Source organism: Abramis brama (genome assembly GCF_963993115.1).
Source record: "Abramis brama genome assembly, contig: SCAFFOLD_77, whole genome shotgun sequence".
Taxonomy (NCBI): domain Eukaryota; kingdom Metazoa; phylum Chordata; class Actinopteri; order Cypriniformes; family Leuciscidae; genus Abramis; species Abramis brama.
Window position 1 is genome coordinate 65,849 of NW_028155967.1, and position 17,372 is coordinate 83,220.

The 17,372-nt window shown below is 40.7% G+C and overlaps 1 long non-coding RNA gene across 1 annotated transcript; it reads left to right on the forward strand.

Annotated features, from left to right (window-relative positions):
• The first annotated feature begins 1,135 nt into the window (after nt 1–1,135).
• LOC311077221 lies at nt 1,136–15,795 on the forward strand. The gene is made up of 2 exons (XR_014604804.1): nt 1,136–2,815; nt 15,708–15,795. It is a non-coding gene; the product is annotated as an uncharacterized lncRNA (long non-coding RNA).
• Nucleotides 15,796–17,372: the final 1,577 nt, after the last annotated feature.

Below are 17,372 nucleotides of genomic sequence, written 5' to 3' on the forward strand. Positions count from 1 at the left end.
GCAACCGCTAAAACACCCTAGCAACCGCCTAGCAACCACCCAGAACACCCTAGTAACCGCCTAGCAACCACCCAAAATACCTTAGCAACCGCCTAGCAACACCCTAGCAACCACCCAAAATACCCTAGCAACCGCTTAGCAACACCCTAGCAACCACCCAGAACACCCTAGCAACCACCTAGCAACCACCCAGAACACCCTAGCAACCAAACAGAATACCCTAGCAACAACCTAGCAACACCATAGCAACCACCCAGAACACCCTAGCAACCACCAAAAACACCCTAGCAACCGCCTAGCAACCACCCAGAACACCCTAGCAACTGCCTAGCAACCACCCAGAACACCTTAGCAACCCACTAGAAAACCCCCAACAACTTTTTAACTTTAAAATACTTTAAACTTTAAACTAATTTAAACATTAAACTAATTTAAACTTTAAACTAATTTAAACTTCAAACTAATTTAAACTTTAGACTAATTTAAACTTTAAACTAATTTAAGCTTCAAACTAATTTAAACTTTAGACTAATTTAAACTTTAAACTAATTTAAGCTTCAAACTAATTTTAACTTTAAACTATTTTAAACTTCTAACTAATTTAAACTTTAAACTAATTTAAACTTGAAACTACTTTAAACTCCAAACTACTTTTAACTTCTTCAAACTTTCTGGTCCAGCTTTCTCAAGCCAACTTAAAGTTTGTCTCGACGAACTTTTTAATCTAGTTATTATTATTATTCTTCTTACTAAAAATTTATCGCCTATCTCCTCCTAGAGCTTTAACTCTACATACTCCAAACTCGGCTCAGACCTTCAGACTATTCTGACTTGAGTTGCTATATCTTTTCAGACTGATCGGACTTACGGTTTTCCTAATATTGCCGATCAAAACTCGGAAAAACTCCCATTGACTTACATTGGGGAGTTCTAAAAAATTCAAATCTAGATTCAAACTGGCCAACCGACGAAAATTCAAATCAAAATACCTTGAAGACTAATTCAAACTGCCATTCTATATAATATATAAGCCATTGAGACTCAATTAAACTAATCAACTCATCTATCTATCTACTTCAAACTATTTTAAACTTTAAACTACTTTAAACTTCAAACTAAATTAAACTTCAAACTAATATAAACTTTAAACTTCTTTAAACTTCAAACTTAAGCTTTAACTCATTTAAACTTATAAACTGTAAACTCATTTAAACTTATAAACTCAAAACTCATTTAAACTTACAAACCAAATTCAAAAACGTGTACACTTATAAACTCATCCATTTATACACTTATAAACTCTAAACTCATAAACTCTGAGTGTGTGTGTGTGTGTGTGTGAACCCACATACACACACACACTCTTTAAACTCATTTAAACTTAAACTCTAAACTCATTTAAACTTATAAACTCAAAACTCAAAAACTCGTAAACTAATTTAAACTTCAAACCACTTTAAACTTCGTACGTATAAAGCTCCCAGCTCCCAAGCAACTCCATAGCAACCAAACTTGAGTACCCTAGCAACCATTTTGCAAGACCTATATCTCTGTATCAGAACATTGTATAGAGATGAGGTTTGGCTCTTTTGACTCATGCTAGCAAACAGCACTTCCAACATGCTACACATGCTAGCAGTGAATAGCTACATGCTAATAGCGATTAGTTAAGTGCTAAATCATACCAAGATCATGCTAAGAACTATACAAACTCCATAGTAACCATCTGTGACAACTACCAACCACCAAGTAACACCATAGCAACCACCCAGAACACCCTAGCAACACCCTAGCAACCACCCAGAATACCCTAGCAACACCATAGCAACTACCAAAACACCCTAGCAACCACCTAGCAACATCATAGCAACCACCCAGAACACCCTAGCAACCACCTAGCAACACCATAGCAACCACCAAAACACCCTAGCAACCACCTAGCAACATCCTAGCAACCACCTGGAATACCCTAGCAACACCATAGCAACCACCCATAATACCCTAGCAACCGCCTAGCAACACCATAGCAACCACCAAAACACCCTAGTAACCGCCTAGCAACCACCCAGAATACCCTAGCAACCGCCTAGCAACACCCTAGCAACCACCCAGAACACCCTAGCAACCGCCTAGCAACACCATAGCAACCGCTAAAACACCCTAGCAACCGCCTAGCAACCACCCAGAACACCCTAGTAACCGCCTAGCAACCACCCAAAATACCTTAGCAACCGCCTAGCAACACCCTAGCAACCACCCAAAATACCCTAGCAACCGCTTAGCAACACCCTAGCAACCACCCAGAACACCCTAGCAACCACCTAGCAACCACCCAGAACACCCTAGCAACCAAACAGAATACCCTAGCAACACCATAGCAACCACCCAGAACACCCTAGCAACCACCAAAAACACCCTAGCAACCGCCTAGCAACCACCCAGAACACCCTAGCAACTGCCTAGCAACCACCCAGAACACCTTAGCAACCCACTAGAAAACCCCCAACAACTTTTTAACTTTAAAATACTTTAAACTTTAAACTAATTTAAACATTAAACTTATTTAAACTTTAAACTAATTTAAACTTCAAACTAATTTAAACTTTAGACTAATTTAAACTTTAAACTAATTTAAGCTTCAAACTAATTTTAACTTTAAACTATTTTAAACTTCTAACTAATTTAAACTTTAAACTAATTTAAACTTGAAACTACTTTAAACTCCAAACTACTTTTAACTTCTTCAAACTTTCTGGTCCAGCTTTCTCAAGCCAACTTAAAGTTTGTCTCGACGAACTTTTTAATCTAGTTATTAGTGGTGCTTTTTTGAAAGCATCACTATTGTTATTGCTCATACTTATTATTATTAGTGGTGCTTGCTGAAAGCAAGGCATCACTATTGTTATTGCTCATACTTATTATTATTAGTGGTGCTTGCTGAAAGCAAGGCATCACTATTGTTATTGCTCATACTTATTATTATTCTTTTTATTATTCTGGACAAAAGTTTGGCGCGTAACTCGCCCCGCACCGTTTGTCACAGACCCCTGAGTGAGGTGTCAAATCGACCGGCTCATTAAGGAGAGGTGTGCTATGACTTTTATAAGCGATCGGGGGTGCGGTGTTCGCCCCAGGGGCGAAAAAGCGGCCAAAAAAGTCCCATTGACTTAACATTGAGACGAACTTTGACCACACGTAGCTCTGAGCGAGGATTTCGCAGAAACGTGTGATTTGCCACATTTGAAGAGGCTAACAGGCTCTGTAAGAACATACCTCACAATGGGGTAAAAGTTGCACCCCTGGGGGGCAGGAGATGCCCAAAGTTGCCCCATTGACTTACTATGGGGAAGGAACGTCCCATGAAACACACATGCTTTTCCTACTATGGTAAATTGCATAGGGACTTTGTATTGAACGTAGCTCTGGATCACAGTGTCATAGAGACAAGGGGGAGGCCTCATTTTACTCAGACGACCAATCAGTCTCTCAGGATCATTGTGAAGCTATCAAGCCACGCCCTAGCAACCATTTAGAGCCCCTTAGCAACAAGTTCCATAGACTTCCATTGAAAGAGTTCAAAGAGATATCTCCAGACTGAATTGTCATAGAAACGTGGGGGTGGTCTCATTTGACTCGGGGCAGCAAACAGCCAATCATGAATCACCTCAACACTTCCAAGCCCCGCCCTAGCAACCATTGTCGAGCACCTTAGCAACCAAAATACAAAGAGGGATATCTTCCATTCTGAATGTCACAGAGGCATGGGAGTTGGTTTATATCATTCATAGTGACAAGAAGCCTTTGGAGTTTCATGATTGGCAGCTGACAAGCCACTCCCTAGCAACCAAACAGAGTACCCTAGCAACCAAAATTCAAAGAAGGATATCTCCCATTCTGAATAATGCAGAGGCATGGGAGTTGGTTTATATCATTCGTAGTGACAAGAAGCCTTTGGAGTTTCATGATTGGCAGCTGCCAAGCCACTCCCTAGCAACCAAACAGAGTACCCTAGCAACCAAAATCCAAAGACGGATATCTTCCATTCTGAATGTCACAGATAAATGGGAGTTGGTTTATATCATTCATAGTGACAAGAAGCCTTTGCAGTTTCATAAATGGCAGCTGCCAAGCCACTCCATAGCAACCAAACAGAGTACCCTAGCAACCAAAATCCAAAGAAGGATATCTCCCATTCTGAATAATGCAGAGGCATGGGAGTTGGTTTATATCATTCGTAGTGACAAGAAGCCTTTGGAGTTTCATGATTGGCAGCTGCCAAGCCACTCCCTAGCAACCAAACAGAGTACCCTAGCAACCAAAATCCAAAGACGGATATCTTCCATTCTGAATGTCGCAGAGGCATGGGAGTTGGTTTATATCATTCATACTGACAAGCAGCCTTTGAGTTTCATGATTGGCAGCTGCCAAGACACTCCCTAGCAACCAAACAGAGTACCCTAGCAACCAAAATCCAAAGAGGGATATCTTCCATTCTGAATGTCACAGAGGCATGGGAGTTGGTTTATATCATTCATAGTGACAAGAAGCCTTTGGAATTGCATCATTGGCAGCTGCCAAGTAACTCCATAGCAACCAAACAGAGTACCATAGCAACCAAAATCCAAAGAGGCATATCTTCCATTCTGAATGTCACAGAGGCATGGGAGTTGGATTATATCATTCATACTGACAAGAAGCCTTTGGAATTTCATCATTGGCAGCTGACAAGCCACTCCCTAGCAACCAAACAGAGTACCCTAGCAACCAAAATCCAAAGAGGCATATCTTCCATTCTGAATGTCACAGAGACATGGGAGTTGGTTTATATCATTCATACTGACAAGCAGCCTTTGGAGTTTCATGATTGGCAGCTGCCAAGCCACTCCCTAGCAACCAAACAGAGTACCCTAGCAACTAACATCCAAAGAGGGATATCTTCCATTCTGAATGTCACAGAGGCATGGAAGTTGGTTTATATCATTCATAGTGACAAGAAGCCTTTGGAATTGCATCATTGGCAGCTGCCAAGTAACTCCATAGCAACCAAACAGAGTACCCTAGCAACCAAAATCCAAAGAGGCATATCTTCCATTCTGAATGTCGCAGAGGCATGGGAGTTGGTTTATATCATTCATAGTGACAAGAAGCCTTTGGAGTTTCATCATTGGCAGCTGACAAGCCACTCACTAGCAACCAAATAGAGTACCCTAGCAACCGTTTAGCAAAACGTATATCTCTGCATCAGAACATCGTATAGAGATGGGGGTTGGCTCATTAGTTTCAGTTGGAAAACAGTCTGTAAATATCACCATGGTAACTGTGTATTCACACCCTAGCAACCATTTAGAGCCACCTAGCAACCATATTGCAACATATAGAAGCCATATTTCAGCTCCACAACATCGTACAGACATGGTTGTTGGCTCATATGCAATCATGTACAACACCCTAGCAACCGAGTGGCGAGTTTTGCCACTGCAAGCACCACTTCACATTTTCTTCAGGAAATGTACATTCTAGTTATTATTATTCTTCTTTTTATTATTCCACACAAAGTTTGGCGCGTAACTCGTCCCGCACCGTTTGTCACAGATCCATGAATGAGGTGTCAAATCGACCGGCTCATTAAGGAGAGGTGTGCTATGACTTTTATAAGCGATCGGGGGTGCGGTGTTCGCCCCAGGGGCGAAAAAGCGTCCGAAAAATCCCATAGACTTAACATTGCGACAAACTTTGACGAGTCATAACTCGGAGCGACGATTTCGCAGAAACGTATGATTTGCCACATTTGAAGAGGCTGACAGGCTCTGTAAGAACATACCTCTCAATGGGGTAAAAGTTGCACCCCTGGGGGGCAGGAGATGCCCAAAGTTGCCCCTTTGACTTACTATGGGGAAGGAACGTCCCGTGAACCACACATGCTTTTCCTACTATGGTAAATTGCATAGGGACTTTGTATTGAACGTAGCTCTGGATCACAGTGTCATAGAGACAAGGGGGAGGGCTCATTTTACTCAGACGACCAATCAGTCTCTCAAGATCATTGTGAAGCTATCAAGCCACACCCTAGCAACTATTTAGAGCCCCTTAGCAACAAGTTCCATAGACTTCCATTGAAAGAGTTCAAAGAGATATCTCCAGACTGAATTGTCATAGAAACATGGGGGTGGTCTCATTTGACTTGGGGCAGCAAACAGCCAATCATGAATCACCTCAACACTTCCAAGCCCCTCCCTAGCAACCATTGTCGAGCACCTTAGCAACCACAATCCAAAGAGGGATATCTTCCATTCTGAATGTCACAGAGGCATGGGAGTTGGTTTATATCATTCATAGTGACAAGAAGCCTTTGGAACTGCATCATTGGCAGCTGCCAAGTAACTCCATAGCAACCAAACAGAGTACCCTAGCAACCGTTTAGCAAAACGTATATCTCTGCATCAAAACATAGTATAGAGATGGGACTTGGCTCTTTTGACTAAATCATGGTAAACTATGGTAAATCATCCTAGAATCATAGTAAATCATACTAAAACATGGTAAATCATGGTATACTATAGTAAATCATAGTAAACTATGGTAAATCGTGGTAAATCATGGTAAACTATGGTAAATCATGCTAGAATCATAGTAAATCATACTTGAACATGGTAAATCATGGTATACTATAGTAAATCATGGTAAACTATGGTAAATCATGGTAAACTATGGTAAATCATGGTAAACTATGATAAATCATGCTAAAATCAGTAAATCATACTTGAACATGGTATATCATGGTATACTATAGTAAATCATGGTAAACTATGGTAAATCGTGGTAAATCATGGTAAACTATGGTAAATCATGGTAAACTATGGTAAATCATGCTAGAATCAGTAAATCATACTTCAACATGGTAAATCATGGTATACTATAGTAAATCATGGTAAACTATGGTAAATCATGGTAAACTATGGTAAATCATGGTAAACTATGATAAATCATGCTAGAATCAGTAAATCATACTTGAACATGGTATATCATGGTATACTATAGTAAATCATGGTAAACTATGGTAAATCGTGGTAAATCATGGTAAACTATGGTAAATCATGGTACACTATGGTAAATCATGCTAGAATCATAGTAAATCATACTTGAACATGGTAAATCATGGTAAACTATGGTAAATCATGGTAAACTATGGTAAATCATGGTAAACTATGGTAAATCATGGTAAACTATGATAAATCATGCTAAAATCAGTAAATCATACTTGAACATGGTATATCATGGTATACTATAGTAAATCATGGTAAACTTTGGTAAATCATGGTAAATCATGGTAAACTATGGTAAATCATGGTAAACTATGGTAAATCATGCTAGAATCAGTAAATCATACTTCAACATGGTAAATCATGGTATACTATAGTAAATCATGGTAAACTATGGTAAATCATGGTAAACTATGGTAAATCATGGTAAACTATGATAAATCATGCTAGAATCAGTAAATCATACTTGAACATGGTATATCATGGTATACTATAGTAAATCATGGTAAACTATGGTAAATCGTGGTAAATCATGGTAAACTATGCTAAATCATGGTAAACTATGGTAAATCATGCTAGAATCAGTAAATCATACTTCAACATGGTAAATCATGGTATACTATAGTAAATCGTGGTAAATCGTGGTAAACTATGGTAAATCATGGTAAACTATGGTAAATCATGCTAGAATCAGTAAATCATACTTGAACATGGTAAATCATGGTATACTATAGTAAATCATGGTAAACTATAGTAAATCGTGGTAAATCATGGTAGAATCATAGTAAATCATACTTGAACATGGTAAATCATGGTATACTATAGTAAATCTGGTAAATTGTGGTAAATCATGGTAAACTATGGTAAATCATAAACCATGCTAGCAACATGGTAAAACAAGCTAGCATCATGCTAGCTACATGCTAATCATGCTAACATGATGCTAGCATGATGCTAATAATGCTAGCATGATGCTAGCAACATGCTAATAATGCTAGCATGATACTAGCTACATGCTAATCATGCTAGCTTCTTGCTACAAACATGCTAGCAAACATGCTATTCATGTTAGCATCTTGTTAAAAAATGCTAGCATCATGCTAACAACATGCTAATCATGCTACCTACATTCACGTTAGCTACATTATCATATTAGCATCATGCTAGCAACATGCTAGCATTATGTTAGCCACATGCTTATAATGCTAGCATGATGATCATTTTGTTATAATCTTGCTAAAAACTAGCTAAACGCACTTTAGCAACCAAGTGGTGAGTTTTGCCACTGCAAGCACCACTTCACATTTTCTTCAGGAAATGTACATTCTAGTTCTTTTTATTATTCTGGACAAAAGTTTGGCGCGTAACTCGCCCCGCACCGTTTGTCACAGACCCCTGAGTGAGGTGTCAAATCGACCGGCTCATTAAGGAGAGGTGTGCTATGACTTTTATAAGCGATCGGGGGTGCGGTGTTCGCCCCAGGGGCGAAAAAGCGGCCAAAAAAGTCCCATTGACTTAACATTGAGACGAACTTTGACCACACGTAGCTCTGAGCGAGGATTTCGCAGAAACGTGTGATTTGCCACATTTGAAGAGGCTAACAGGCTCTGTAAGAACATACCTCACAATGGGGTAAAAGTTGCACCCCTGGGGGGCAGGAGATGCCCAAAGTTGCCCCATTGACTTACTATGGGGAAGGAACGTCCCATGAAACACACATGCTTTTCCTACTATGGTAAATTGCATAGGGACTTTGTATTGAACGTAGCTCTGGATCACAGTGTCATAGAGACAAGGGGGAGGCCTCATTTTACTCAGACGACCAATCAGTCTCTCAGGATCATTGTGAAGCTATCAAGCCACGCCCTAGCAACCATTTAGAGCCCCTTAGCAACAAGTTCCATAGACTTCCATTGAAAGAGTTCAAAGAGATATCTCCAGACTGAATTGTCATAGAAACGTGGGGGTGGTCTCATTTGACTCGGGGCAGCAAACAGCCAATCATGAATCACCTCAACACTTCCAAGCCCCGCCCTAGCAACCATTGTCGAGCACCTTAGCAACCAAAATACAAAGAGGGATATCTTCCATTCTGAATGTCACAGAGGCATGGGAGTTGGTTTATATCATTCATAGTGACAAGAAGCCTTTGGAGTTTCATGATTGGCAGCTGACAAGCCACTCCCTAGCAACCAAACAGAGTACCCTAGCAACCAAAATTCAAAGAAGGATATCTCCCATTCTGAATAATGCAGAGGCATGGGAGTTGGTTTATATCATTCGTAGTGACAAGAAGCCTTTGGAGTTTCATGATTGGCAGCTGCCAAGCCACTCCCTAGCAACCAAACAGAGTACCCTAGCAACCAAAATCCAAAGACGGATATCTTCCATTCTGAATGTCACAGATAAATGGGAGTTGGTTTATATCATTCATAGTGACAAGAAGCCTTTGCAGTTTCATAAATGGCAGCTGCCAAGCCACTCCATAGCAACCAAACAGAGTACCCTAGCAACCAAAATCCAAAGAAGGATATCTCCCATTCTGAATAATGCAGAGGCATGGGAGTTGGTTTATATCATTCGTAGTGACAAGAAGCCTTTGGAGTTTCATGATTGGCAGCTGCCAAGCCACTCCCTAGCAACCAAACAGAGTACCCTAGCAACCAAAATCCAAAGACGGATATCTTCCATTCTGAATGTCGCAGAGGCATGGGAGTTGGTTTATATCATTCATACTGACAAGCAGCCTTTGAGTTTCATGATTGGCAGCTGCCAAGACACTCCCTAGCAACCAAACAGAGTACCCTAGCAACCAAAATCCAAAGAGGGATATCTTCCATTCTGAATGTCACAGAGGCATGGGAGTTGGTTTATATCATTCATAGTGACAAGAAGCCTTTGGAATTGCATCATTGGCAGCTGCCAAGTAACTCCATAGCAACCAAACAGAGTACCATAGCAACCAAAATCCAAAGAGGCATATCTTCCATTCTGAATGTCACAGAGGCATGGGAGTTGGATTATATCATTCATACTGACAAGAAGCCTTTGGAATTTCATCATTGGCAGCTGACAAGCCACTCCCTAGCAACCAAACAGAGTACCCTAGCAACCAAAATCCAAAGAGGCATATCTTCCATTCTGAATGTCACAGAGACATGGGAGTTGGTTTATATCATTCATACTGACAAGCAGCCTTTGGAGTTTCATGATTGGCAGCTGCCAAGCCACTCCCTAGCAACCAAACAGAGTACCCTAGCAACTAACATCCAAAGAGGGATATCTTCCATTCTGAATGTCACAGAGGCATGGAAGTTGGTTTATATCATTCATAGTGACAAGAAGCCTTTGGAATTGCATCATTGGCAGCTGCCAAGTAACTCCATAGCAACCAAACAGAGTACCCTAGCAACCAAAATCCAAAGAGGCATATCTTCCATTCTGAATGTCGCAGAGGCATGGGAGTTGGTTTATATCATTCATAGTGACAAGAAGCCTTTGGAGTTTCATCATTGGCAGCTGACAAGCCACTCACTAGCAACCAAATAGAGTACCCTAGCAACCGTTTAGCAAAACGTATATCTCTGCATCAGAACATCGTATAGAGATGGGGGTTGGCTCATTAGTTTCAGTTGGAAAACAGTCTGTAAATATCACCATGGTAACTGTGTATTCACACCCTAGCAACCATTTAGAGCCACCTAGCAACCATATTGCAACATATAGAAGCCATATTTCAGCTCCACAACATCGTACAGACATGGTTGTTGGCTCATATGCAATCATGTACAACACCCTAGCAACCGAGTGGCGAGTTTTGCCACTGCAAGCACCACTTCACATTTTCTTCAGGAAATGTACATTCTAGTTATTATTATTCTTCTTTTTATTATTCCACACAAAGTTTGGCGCGTAACTCGTCCCGCACCGTTTGTCACAGATCCATGAATGAGGTGTCAAATCGACCGGCTCATTAAGGAGAGGTGTGCTATGACTTTTATAAGCGATCGGGGGTGCGGTGTTCGCCCCAGGGGCGAAAAAGCGTCCGAAAAATCCCATAGACTTAACATTGCGACAAACTTTGACGAGTCATAACTCGGAGCGACGATTTCGCAGAAACGTATGATTTGCCACATTTGAAGAGGCTGACAGGCTCTGTAAGAACATACCTCTCAATGGGGTAAAAGTTGCACCCCTGGGGGGCAGGAGATGCCCAAAGTTGCCCCTTTGACTTACTATGGGGAAGGAACGTCCCGTGAACCACACATGCTTTTCCTACTATGGTAAATTGCATAGGGACTTTGTATTGAACGTAGCTCTGGATCACAGTGTCATAGAGACAAGGGGGAGGGCTCATTTTACTCAGACGACCAATCAGTCTCTCAAGATCATTGTGAAGCTATCAAGCCACACCCTAGCAACTATTTAGAGCCCCTTAGCAACAAGTTCCATAGACTTCCATTGAAAGAGTTCAAAGAGATATCTCCAGACTGAATTGTCATAGAAACATGGGGGTGGTCTCATTTGACTTGGGGCAGCAAACAGCCAATCATGAATCACCTCAACACTTCCAAGCCCCTCCCTAGCAACCATTGTCGAGCACCTTAGCAACCACAATCCAAAGAGGGATATCTTCCATTCTGAATGTCACAGAGGCATGGGAGTTGGTTTATATCATTCATAGTGACAAGAAGCCTTTGGAACTGCATCATTGGCAGCTGCCAAGTAACTCCATAGCAACCAAACAGAGTACCCTAGCAACCGTTTAGCAAAACGTATATCTCTGCATCAAAACATAGTATAGAGATGGGACTTGGCTCTTTTGACTAAATCATGGTAAACTATGGTAAATCATCCTAGAATCATAGTAAATCATACTAAAACATGGTAAATCATGGTATACTATAGTAAATCATAGTAAACTATGGTAAATCGTGGTAAATCATGGTAAACTATGGTAAATCATGCTAGAATCATAGTAAATCATACTTGAACATGGTAAATCATGGTATACTATAGTAAATCATGGTAAACTATGGTAAATCATGGTAAACTATGGTAAATCATGGTAAACTATGATAAATCATGCTAAAATCAGTAAATCATACTTGAACATGGTATATCATGGTATACTATAGTAAATCATGGTAAACTATGGTAAATCGTGGTAAATCATGGTAAACTATGGTAAATCATGGTAAACTATGGTAAATCATGCTAGAATCAGTAAATCATACTTCAACATGGTAAATCATGGTATACTATAGTAAATCATGGTAAACTATGGTAAATCATGGTAAACTATGGTAAATCATGGTAAACTATGATAAATCATGCTAGAATCAGTAAATCATACTTGAACATGGTATATCATGGTATACTATAGTAAATCATGGTAAACTATGGTAAATCGTGGTAAATCATGGTAAACTATGGTAAATCATGGTACACTATGGTAAATCATGCTAGAATCATAGTAAATCATACTTGAACATGGTAAATCATGGTAAACTATGGTAAATCATGGTAAACTATGGTAAATCATGGTAAACTATGGTAAATCATGGTAAACTATGATAAATCATGCTAAAATCAGTAAATCATACTTGAACATGGTATATCATGGTATACTATAGTAAATCATGGTAAACTTTGGTAAATCATGGTAAATCATGGTAAACTATGGTAAATCATGGTAAACTATGGTAAATCATGCTAGAATCAGTAAATCATACTTCAACATGGTAAATCATGGTATACTATAGTAAATCATGGTAAACTATGGTAAATCATGGTAAACTATGGTAAATCATGGTAAACTATGATAAATCATGCTAGAATCAGTAAATCATACTTGAACATGGTATATCATGGTATACTATAGTAAATCATGGTAAACTATGGTAAATCGTGGTAAATCATGGTAAACTATGCTAAATCATGGTAAACTATGGTAAATCATGCTAGAATCAGTAAATCATACTTCAACATGGTAAATCATGGTATACTATAGTAAATCGTGGTAAATCGTGGTAAACTATGGTAAATCATGGTAAACTATGGTAAATCATGCTAGAATCAGTAAATCATACTTGAACATGGTAAATCATGGTATACTATAGTAAATCATGGTAAACTATAGTAAATCGTGGTAAATCATGGTAGAATCATAGTAAATCATACTTGAACATGGTAAATCATGGTATACTATAGTAAATCTGGTAAATTGTGGTAAATCATGGTAAACTATGGTAAATCATAAACCATGCTAGCAACATGGTAAAACAAGCTAGCATCATGCTAGCTACATGCTAATCATGCTAACATGATGCTAGCATGATGCTAATAATGCTAGCATGATGCTAGCAACATGCTAATAATGCTAGCATGATACTAGCTACATGCTAATCATGCTAGCTTCTTGCTACAAACATGCTAGCAAACATGCTATTCATGTTAGCATCTTGTTAAAAAATGCTAGCATCATGCTAACAACATGCTAATCATGCTACCTACATTCACGTTAGCTACATTATCATATTAGCATCATGCTAGCAACATGCTAGCATTATGTTAGCCACATGCTTATAATGCTAGCATGATGATCATTTTGTTATAATCTTGCTAAAAACTAGCTAAACGCACTTTAGCAACCAAGTGGTGAGTTTTGCCACTGCAAGCACCACTTCACATTTTCTTCAGGAAATGTACATTCTAGTTCTTTTTATTATTCTGGACAAAAGTTTGGCGCGTAATGCGCCCCGCACCGTTTGTCACAGACCCCTGAGTGAGGTGTCAAATCGAGCGGCTCATTGAGGAGAGGTGTGCTATGACTTTTCTAAGCGATCGGGTGTACGATGTTTGCACAGCGGACGAAAAAGCGGCCAAAAAAGTCCCATTGACTTAACATTGGGCATTCTAAAAATATTTGAATCCCAACCGACGTTTTCACACACACAGACTCCAAAGGGCCTGACACCCCTGCGTCTCTCCCTCTCTCTCTCCCTCAGAGGATTTATATTATCAAGCAACCAATAAGTAATGGCCTAAAATCTTCATAACCACACCCTAGCAACCAGTTTCAGCACCCTAGCAACCACTAAGAGCTCCCTAGCAACCACCCTAAACAAAAAAAAAACATTTTTTTAATTTTTTTTTATTTTTTAAAGCAATTTTACTCTCGTGGCCTTGCGATATCGCTCCATGCTTGTGCCTATTCGGCCATAGGCACGAGGCCGCAGGCCGAGTGCTGTACTGAAGGCACTCGTTATTAAAGATTTTAAGAACTCTCTAAAAACTCCATAGTAACCATCTTTGTCAACTACCAACCACCTAGTAACACCATAGCAACTACCAAAAATACCTTAGCAACCACCCTGAACACCATAGCAACATCAAGAAACGCTGTAGTAACCACCCAGAACACCTAGCAACTACCTAGGCAACGCCCTAGACCCCACCAGGAACACATTAGCAACTGCCTAGCAACACCATAGCAACCAACTAGAACACCCTAGCAACCACCTGACAACAACCCAGAACACCCTAGCAACTGCATAGCAACCGCCTAGCAACCACCCAGAACACCCTAGCAACTGCCTAGCAACCACCCAGAACACCTAGCAACTGCCTAGCAACCACCCAGAACACCCTAGCAATGCCCTAGCATCCACCCAGAATACCATAGCAACTGCCTAGCAACACCATAGCAACCACCCAGAACACCCTAGCAACACCATAGCAACCACCCAGAATACCCTAGCAACTGCCTAGCAACACCATAGCAACCACCCAGAATACCCTAGCAACCACCTAGCAACACCATAGCAACCACCCAGAATACCCTAGCAACCACCTAGCAACACCATAGCAACCACCTAGAATACCCTAGCAACCACATAGCAGCGCCCTGGCAACCACCCAGAATACCCTAGCAACCGCCTAGCAACACCATAGCAACCACCCAGAATACCCTAGCAACCGCCTAGCAACGCCCTAGCAACCACCCAGAACACCCTAGCAACCGCCTAGCAACACCATAGCAACCACCCAGAACACCCTAGCAACTGCCTAGCAACCACCAAGAATACCCTAGCATACGCCTAGCAACTACCCAGACTACCCTAGCAACACCCTAGCAACCACCCAGAATACCCTAGCAACTGCCTAGCAACACCATAGTAACCACCCAGAACACCCTAGCAACTGCCTAGCAACGCCCTAGCAACCACCCAGAATACCCTAGCAACCACCTAGCAACACCATAGCAACCACCCAGAAAACCCTAGCAACTGCCTAGAAATCACCCAGAATACCCTAGCAACCGCCTAGCAACACCATAGCAACCACCCAGAATACCCTAGCAGCTTCATAGCAACCACCCAGAACACCCTAGCAACTGCCTAGCAACCGCCTAGCAACACCATAGCAACCACCCAGAACACCCTAGCAACCACCTAGCAAAGCCCTAGCAACCACACAGAATACCCTAGCAACACCTTAGCAACCACCTGAACAACATGAATAAGCCATATCTCAGCACCAGAACATCGTACAGACATGTTTGTTGGCTTGTATGCAATCATGTACCACACTCTAGCAACCGAGTGGCGAGTTTTGCCACTGCAAGCACCACTTCACATTTTCTTCAGGAAATGTACATTCTAGTTAAGTTGGCTTGAGAAAGCCAACATATTGAAATCCTATTTAAACTTATTATTATTATTCTTCTGACCCTAAAAAAATCTATATCAAACTCCTCCTAGAGCTTTAACTCTACATACTCCAAACTCGGCTCAGACACTCAAACTGATCTGACTCGGTATGCTATATCTTTTCAGACTGATCGGACTTACGGTTTTCCTAAAAATGACGATCAAAACTCGAAAAAACTCATTCAAAAACTCCCATTGACTTACATTGGGGAGTTCTAAAAAATTCAAACCGACAAAAATTTAAATCTAAACACCTTGAAGACTAAACCAAACTGCCGTTCTATATACTATATGAGCCATTGAGACTCATTTAAACTAATAAACTATAAACTATAAACACTTATAAACTAATTAACTTATAAACTCATGAATTCATAAACTTATGAACTCTTAAACTCATAAATTAATAAACTCTGAACTCTTAATCTCATTTAAACTTATAAACTCTAAACTGATTTAAACTTATAAACTCAAAACTCAAGAACTCATACACTTATTAACTCATCAATTTATACACTTATAAACTCTAAACTCAGACACACACACTGAGTTTATGAGTGAGTGTGTGAGCGAGTTAGTGGGTGTGTGTGTGTGTGTGTCTGTGTGTTTGTGTGTTTGTTTGTGTGTGTGTGTGTGTGTGTGTCTAACTTATTTATCTATCTCTCAAACTTCAAACTACTGTAAACTACTGTAAACTTAAAACCACTATAAACTTCTTAAGTTTAAATCTTCCAGCTCCCAAGCAACTCCATAGCAACCAAACTCGAGTACCCTAGCAACCGTTTTGTAAGACCTATATCTCTGTATCAGAACATCGTATAGAGATGAGGTTTGGCTCTTTTGACTCGTGCAAGCAAACAGCACTTCCAACATGCTACATATGCTAGCAGTGAATAGCTACATGCTAATAGCGATTAGTTAAGTGTTAAATCATGCCAAGATCATGCTAAGAACTCTATAAAAACTCCATAGTAACCATCTGTGACAACTACCAACCACCTAGTAACACCATATCAACCGCCCTGAATACCATAGCAACCCCCCAGAACACCCTAGCAACCGCCTAGCAACCACCCAAAAGACCCTAGCAACCACCCAGAACACCGTAGCAACCACCCAAAACACCCTAGCAACCGCCTAGCAACCACCCAAAAGACCCTAGCAACCACCCAAAACACCCTAGCAACCGCCTAGCAACCACCCAAAATATCCTAGCAACCGCCTAGCAACCACCCAAAAGACCCTAGCAACCACCAGAAATATCCTAGCAACCGCCTAGCAACCACCCAGAATATCCTAGCAACCACCCAAAACAGCCTAGCAACAACCCAGAACACCCTAGCAACCACCCAAAAGACCCTAGCAACCACCCAAAATACCCTAGCAACCGCCTAGCAACCACCCAAAAGACCCTAGCAACATCCAAAAGACCCTAGCAACCGCCTAGCAACCACCCAAAATATCCTAGCAACCACCCAAAACACCCTAGCAACCGCCTAGCAACCACCCAGAACACCCTAGCAACCACCCAAAAGACCCTAGCAACCACCCAAAATACCCTAGCAACCGCCTAGCAACCACCCAAAAGACCCTAGCAACATCCAAAAGACCCTAGCAA